The following is a 7,730-nucleotide window of genomic DNA, read 5'->3' as shown; positions in this document are numbered from 1 at the left end:
GTGTACTTTTTACAGCTTAATTTTTTGCTCCATCAAACCTCTTCTTTTCAAAATCAATTATTAAAATATACATTAAAATGCTTATCATTATTCATAAGGCTAAGCATAGCTTTTTTAAAGGATGGTTTTCTGAACTCCATAATCACTTTTTTTTTAATCCCCATCCTGTGACAGGTATGGACCTAGATATAGATATAGAGTGGTTCAAAGTACAATCCACTGAATATACATAATAATGAATCTTATATAGTTAATGCTGTTATCCTATAAAGAGATAGTGGATAGAGGTCTTCAGTAGTAACTTGGTAAAGGAATTTTACTCTACAAAAGTTTGCAATTATATTGCCTAGGAAAATGAAGACAGCCCAGAAGAGGCACACAGCGCTTCCTTGGGAAGGCAGTTTACTTGACAGGTCTCTGTGCTGGTTCTGCACTGGGCTGGCGAGAGGGCTTGGCAAGAATTCCCTTTTCTTATCCACCTGGTTACTAGAGACCAAGCCGTTTTCTCTCTGACATTTTCGGCCCCAAGGTATCCTGACCTGCTGTAGGTGATATTTATTTTCCACCCTAATAGCCGGATAGAATTATAGGAAAGAAAAAAAAACTTAATTTATTTTAGATTTAATATATACAGTCACATTGTTTTCAAAATAGCTGTAGCCAAATTCACTTCAAAAAAGGCAGAAGGAAAAAGAAAGTAAAAGAAAGCTGCTGTCCAAAAGAAATCAATGTTAAATCAGAAAACCTGCTGCTAATTTAAGAACTGTCATTAGCTTGAGTCAGCTAATCTTTTTAAGCTTAAATATCTGCACTACATGTCTGCCTTTTCTTTTAAAAAAAATATATTTTATTGATTTTTTACAGAGAGGAAGGGAGAAGGATAGAGAGTTAGAAACATCGATGAGAAACATCCATCAGCTGCCTCCTGCACGCCCCCTACTGGGGATATGCCCGCAACCAAGGTACATGCCCTTGACAGGAATCGAACCTGGGACCCTTGAGTCCGCAGGCCGATGCTCTATCCACTGAGCCAAACCGGTTAGGGCTGCCTTTTCTTTTACTTACTACATTAATAATCAATAATCTCTGTGAATTATAAGACAACATATTATTTTAAAAATCCAAATGAGATCAAAGTTAATCAGAACTCATAATCAGATAAACCATGGCAAGAAATCTATTAGCTTGGGTAGAAGAGGCATGATTATTTAATTTGATTCATTCTTAGTAATTTTAGATGATAGTTATGAAATATATATAAATGTTCAGCATTTTGCCCAGGAGGTACTTACATATTTTCCTCAGAAATGCTAGAATTACACCGACAATGTACCAGGAAAAGAAAGGCCCATTTTTGGAGGGCTCTTCCAATGTGGGTTCTTCATACCCACGGCCGTCAATGCAACAAAGGAATCCTTTTAGATTTATTCCCATTGGAACATACCAGGTTCAGTAGGGAGGTCCGGAGAGTTACATTATCAAGAATCACAAGCTACTTTTAAAAAAATCGTGCTACTCTCTTGATTGTGATTGGAAGCGGGGCAAATTTCCAGGAATAAATAGTCACCACAGCCAAGAACAGCTGACTAAGAAAGAATAATCTCCAGATTTTTCCAGAAAGCTGTCTGCTCATTAGGTAATGGTAAAACAGCACAAGAATGGCAAGCTTTAAAATACTCCAGCTGGAATATTTCATTTTAAATATTCCATGAGGAATGCAACCATCACAGAAGTCTGCATTAACTGGTAAACAGCCTAACATTTTTGAGAAGAAAAAAAATCTGAAAAGGGCAAACAGCATCCTGAAGTAGAGAAAATCATCTGTTACTAGCTACCGGGCAGCCCGGGGGCATGGCACAGTGCTCCATTTTGTGCGGTGAAGGAATCGCCGCAGGGTAGGCCATCCTGAAGTAGAGAAAATCATCTGTTACTAGCTACCGGGTAGGCCACGGTTCTCAAACCACACGGAAGTGAAGCACCTCCTAGCCAACTTTTAAAGAACCCAACACAGACCAACTCAATCACATTTTCAGGGAATGGGATCTAGGCATCTATATTGCGTGAAACTTAGCAAGAGAGAAAAAGTAGGCTCAATTATCTCTAAGGTCCCACTGAGATCTCAGTAATTAAGGGAAGCATTCAGGACACGTGTGATGTATGGAAAACAAGAAAGCATAATGCCCACACAGGTGTAAAGAGCATCCTAAGTAGGAACTCTGAGATATCAACAGAGAATGATATTCTCAAATGAGCCGTGAGTCCCTACACATGAATAATAAATACTCTTGATTAATAAAAACAACAACAGCCTGGATGGCATCGCTCAGTGGTTGAGCATCAACCTATGAACCAGGAGGTCGAGGTTCCATACCTGGTCAGGGCACAAGCCTGGGTTTCAGACTCGATCCCCAGTGTGGGGCGTGCAGGAGGCAGCCGATTAATGACTCTCTCTTATCATTGATGTTTCTACCTCTCTCTCCCTTTCCCTTCCTCTCTGAAATCAATAAAAAATATTTAAAAAATTATAGCACAGTAATAAATATGCTTCTTTATCAATATATTGAATAACAAGATCTAGCTACTTAGGTAGACAGTTATAATAACTACCTTAATTTTGTTGTAATAAAGAACACAGATATTGTTGATATCAAGCTCTGTCTATATCAACTTTTTAAGGTAATGACTATTTCTACATTTTTTAAAAAGAGAAACTTTTATAAAATCCCCAAGGACAGCTTTTATTGAATTTAGAGAGAGGAAAACAGAGAGAGAGAGAGAAATATGGATGTGAGAGTGAAACATCAATAGGTTGCCTCCCACACTCTCCCCAACCTGGGATAGAATCCACAACCTTTCAGTGTATGGGATCAGGCTTCAAACAACTGAGCCACACCAACCAGGGCCTACTTCTACATTTTCTATACAACTATACACAAAGCCAATCAGGATGAGATCATGAAGACTGACATGGCTTCAGAATCGTTTGTTCCATGGAAATAAGGTGATCAGGATGAATTAGCAGCAAAGAATTAATTTAGTTCCCAGTCTCCTCATTAAAATAAATGTACACCCACAAGAGAAAAATTTGAAAGTACAGCCTTTTCTATATCAAAGCTCAAGTGTTCATTTTTAGAAGCATAAAAAAATATGTATAATTAGCTGAATCACTTAATTCATAGGTTATAGCATTTATAGTTCTAGAACTCCCACTGACAAGGAAGCCACGTGTGTGTTAACTTGGTATAGGCCCAGAAAGAAACCCTTCATTCCAAACATCATTCAGGTGTCCTTGAGTTTCTGCCTGAGACAACACGAAGTACTAGGCCACTGAAACGGGCCAACGTGGGTTGCCTCTACTATTATATTAGCTCACAAGAAGGCCCTAGATATTTTACCTCATCTCTCTATGTTAGTGTCCTTGTCTATGAGTTGTAATACTTATAACTACCCATCCTGGGGAGCTGCTAGGATAGTTAAGAAGAATTTCTCAATAAGCTTTGATGAGCATGATGAGATAAAGGGAATGTGCATGCCAGAGGAACCCCACTATAATTCAGGGAGGTGGCAATTACCCTCAAGGACACACCACCCATATCAAGTCGAGTCTCCTAGAAGTGTGTTAACTACATCCAGAAGATGCTCTAAACCACAGTGTTCAACATAGGTCTCAGCCACCCTTCTGAATGTAGCCCTGTATGTGGCCCACTGAAGGCTGTATTTTGTTACCTCTGTGTATTTTCTTACACATTTGCAACTCGTTCTACAAACGAGGCTGTATGTGACACAGGCTTCTTGAACCATGAAAGATTAAAATTCTATGCTGACCCATGGAAATGCCAATGAAACCTCTAGTCCATCCAGAGAACAGGCCTGTAGCTTGTGGGGCTTTGGGAACTTGTAACTCATGAATGCCCGACTGTGCAGCGCTCGCATAATGAACAAGGCAAGGTCTAGAGTTACATGTAAGTCACTGCAATTATTTCTAAGGACACTTATTCTTGAGTGTATGCATTCACCCACAAGAACACTGAAGCTTTGTATTATTAAGGTGAAATGTTGGGTTCGATTCTAAACACTACTGTTCCTGAAACTGGCCACAGAGCCTCATCCAAACTAACATTTACTGCCTTTTCACGGCATTTGCTAAAATCCACATCTTCTAAAGATTATGCGACATTCCAAAAAGCCGCTGAGGAAAATTCCTTTCAAAGCAACATCATCTTTTTTGATTCTTCACTGTGTTAATCTGCAACGACTAAAATTAAATTTAAATGTATATTGAAGTGATCAGAATACTCTTTACTCTGACAGTCTTCATAACAATTATATCTGTTACATGCATGGAAGGAAAAGAAGAATCATTGAAAACCTGGCATTCATACTTAGGAGGCAGTCACTTCCAACTCTGCCACTAACGGTGGCTTTTTAAGGTGTTATTTAACCTCAATAAGCCTTCCAGTTCTCAACCATAACATGGGGATAAGAACATCAACTACTTCATAGGATGGGATTAGACACTCTATGGAAAGTCCTGGAATACATACTTGCTCCTTTCCCTTGCGGAACCCAGTTGGATCAACAAGGTACCTTTCTGAAAGCCACGGCAGACTTACAATGTCACCAAGAACTAATATTGTGTGATGTTTAAAAGGCTTATTAGCTCTGGCCAGTGGGGCTGAGTTGATTGGGCGTTGTCCCATGCACCTAGAAGTTGCTGGTTCAATTCCCAGTCAGGGCACATCCCTGGTAGGAGGCAGCTGATTGATGTTTTGATTTCACATCAATGTCTCTCTCTCTCTCTCTCTCTCAAAAATGATTTAAAAAATCTTTTTTAAGAAAAGGTTTATTAAATAAAAGCCTCAACCCTGAGAAGAAAATGGAAGAAACCAGGTATTTATGATGACCCAGATTTTTCCATTCAATAAATGTGGCTAGACAACATATTCTTGCTGTCTGTGCTGAGACTTTGACATTATTTTGACATTATTTTGTTTCCAAGGTGTCTTGCACTGTGAAGACATGGATTCTGTGATTTAATCTCTTTTTTAATTGATTTCAGAGAGGAAGGGAGAGGGAGACAGAGACAGAAACATCAATGACGAGAGAAATTCATTGATCGGCTGCCTCCTGCATGCCCCCTACTGAGGATGGAGTCCACAACCTGGGCATATGCCCTGAACGGGAACTGAACCATGACCTCCTGGTTCACAGATCAACACTCAACCATTAGCCAAGATTCTGTGATTTAACTTATATACTGTCACACTCCTCTCTTCATTCAAATAATGTAACCCGTCCCCAGCAAAGGACTTCAACCTCATGTCCTGCAATTACACCCAGCCAATACTAGGCTCCTCCATGTGAGCATGGGCTCCAGCCTCTTACACAGAATCGGAGTCCAGGCCTTCGAGGTGCCTAACATTGAGGCTATGGCCCAGGACCACTGAAAACGTGGACTTCCTGACCTACATCGGTAGCATGAGACAACTCCCCAAGATGCTTCTTCCAAACTCCATGGAAGGTGCCTTTTACAACCTCACAATTTGCAGGCACTCCTCATTGGTCCCCAGTGTAAGGAAGGCATTATCTGGTTGCCGACATCCTTCAGCCTTGATCTCCAGTTGGGTCAAATTTTTATTGTGTGAAAACTACATTGGTGGCCTGGTTTCCTTTTATCATCTACAAATCACAGTTAAAACTTGGCTCAAGTATTAGCAGCTTTAGTGGAAACAAATCATTCCAATTATGCTGCGGAATCCTGACATGATTGTAAGGTTAAGCAATAAAAACTATTACCCATACTTGTTGCGTCTGAGAACAAAGAAAATTTATTTTCCAATTACATACTTTATGTCACCACAAGGAATGAAATGTGTGTGATGGTGAGGGTAACATGCATCTGCTAGTGAATATACCATTTACTCTTTTTTAAAAAGCGCTGGGGAATGTCTCTAAATAGAATTCATTATTATCATCTTGAGATATATTAGCAGTAGGCAGCTGCCAAAATATTTTACAAATGAAGCAGTAATACTTTAGTAGTTACCTAAGTCAGCTGTGTTTGCTACTTGGCATTAAGTCTCATTCCCTCTATGAAATCAACAACTTATAACCACAGAGGAGCTGATAAGGTTTTAGCTTCTCCCGTGGGTAACTCTCTAAAGACAGTTCAGTTACATGAGTTCCCTTCTGAGTTCACAAATTTGCTTCATGAGATGGGGGAGGCCTGCCTGAGTGACTGCACAGGAAACCCCGGGACAGCGCCTGCCACATAGGAAGTGCTCAGGGCTGGTCATGAGCAAGTCACAACAGAGTAGGAACATTCTCACAAAGCATACCTTGAAAAGGAAAACTCCTGATAAATATGCAAATTCCATAGGTGGGATATTAATGCATAAGTTTGATTAGATGTCTTCTTATTCATATGGCTAACTTAAACACGGTGGAAGAATACAAATTTTTATTTTTTAATAACTACTGAAAACATCTTATTAGTGACTCGATGGGCCAAGAATAGTAATTACTCATATAATTTAGGAAAAGACTCTCTATTGCAGTGGTTCTCAACCTTGGCTGCACATTAGAATCACCTGGGAATCTTTTTAAAATCCTGATTTCTGGGCCTCATCCTCCGGAAATTCTGTGGATGAGGCCCAGAAATCAGGATTTTAAAAAGATTCCCAGGTGATTCTAATGTGCAGCCAAGGTTGAGAACCACTGCTCTATTGGGACTCAGCAGTGTAGTGTAGACTCACCTGGCAGGACCACGTAGTTATTCGGAAACAATGGAAATGGGTGGATTTAGGGGGAAAGCTGGGAATTCTCAGACCTACAGCAGGACTGAGAGGCTTTAGTGTGTAACTGAACTTGGTCTAACTTTCGCCTCGTATAGTTTTATCTGTATTGCACACTCTGCAATCACTGGCATCTTTTTTTAAAATATATTTTTATTGATTTCAGAGAGGAGGGGAGAGGGAGAGAAAGGTAGAAACATCAATGATAAGAGAGGATCATTGGTCAGTTGCTTCCTGCACACCCTCTACTGGGGATCAAGCCCGCAACTCAGGGATGTGCCCTGACCAGGAATCCAACCGTGACCTCCTGGTTCATAGGTCGATGCTCAACCACTGAGCCACACCAGCAGGACTTTCTAAAAAATTTTATTTATTTAATAAAATGACTAAACCATTTGAGAAGGCTTAAGGAAGAATAAGCGAGGTTAGGGGTGGGGTTTGAATTTTCTAAAGAGAAACAGGCTAGCGGCTAACTCATTAGTCAACAGAGCCAAATATCAACAGTACAACGATTGAAATTTCTTTTGAGAGCCAAATTTTTTAAACTTAAACTATATAGGTAGGTACATTGTTATTAACTTAATTAGGGTACTCCTAAGGCTTAGGAAGAGCCACACTCAAGGGGCCAAAGAGCCACATGTGGCTCGCGAGCCGCAGTTTGCCAACCACTGGCTAGCCGCTAGCCAGTCACAAAATATTTCAAAATAGTAAAGTTGCATTTTCCAAACACTGTTCTTTGGTCTGTATTTCTGTCTCCAGAATGTCAAAACAAAATGCTAAAGCTAAATCACTGATAACCAACCTGGAAGTGTTTTTGTTTTTTTTTCTTGTTTAGCTTTTAGTTTTTGTTTTCAGTAGAGGGGAAATATTTCCCAGTTAAAAAAAAAAAAAAGGAAACAGCCCTAGTTGGTTTGGCTCAGTGGATAGAGCGTCAGC

Source organism: Myotis brandtii, unplaced genomic scaffold, assembly GCF_000412655.1.
Source record: "Myotis brandtii unplaced genomic scaffold, ASM41265v1 scaffold475, whole genome shotgun sequence".
Classification (NCBI taxonomy): Eukaryota; Metazoa; Chordata; class Mammalia; order Chiroptera; family Vespertilionidae; genus Myotis; species Myotis brandtii.
This window is presented reverse-complemented; position numbering follows the sequence as displayed.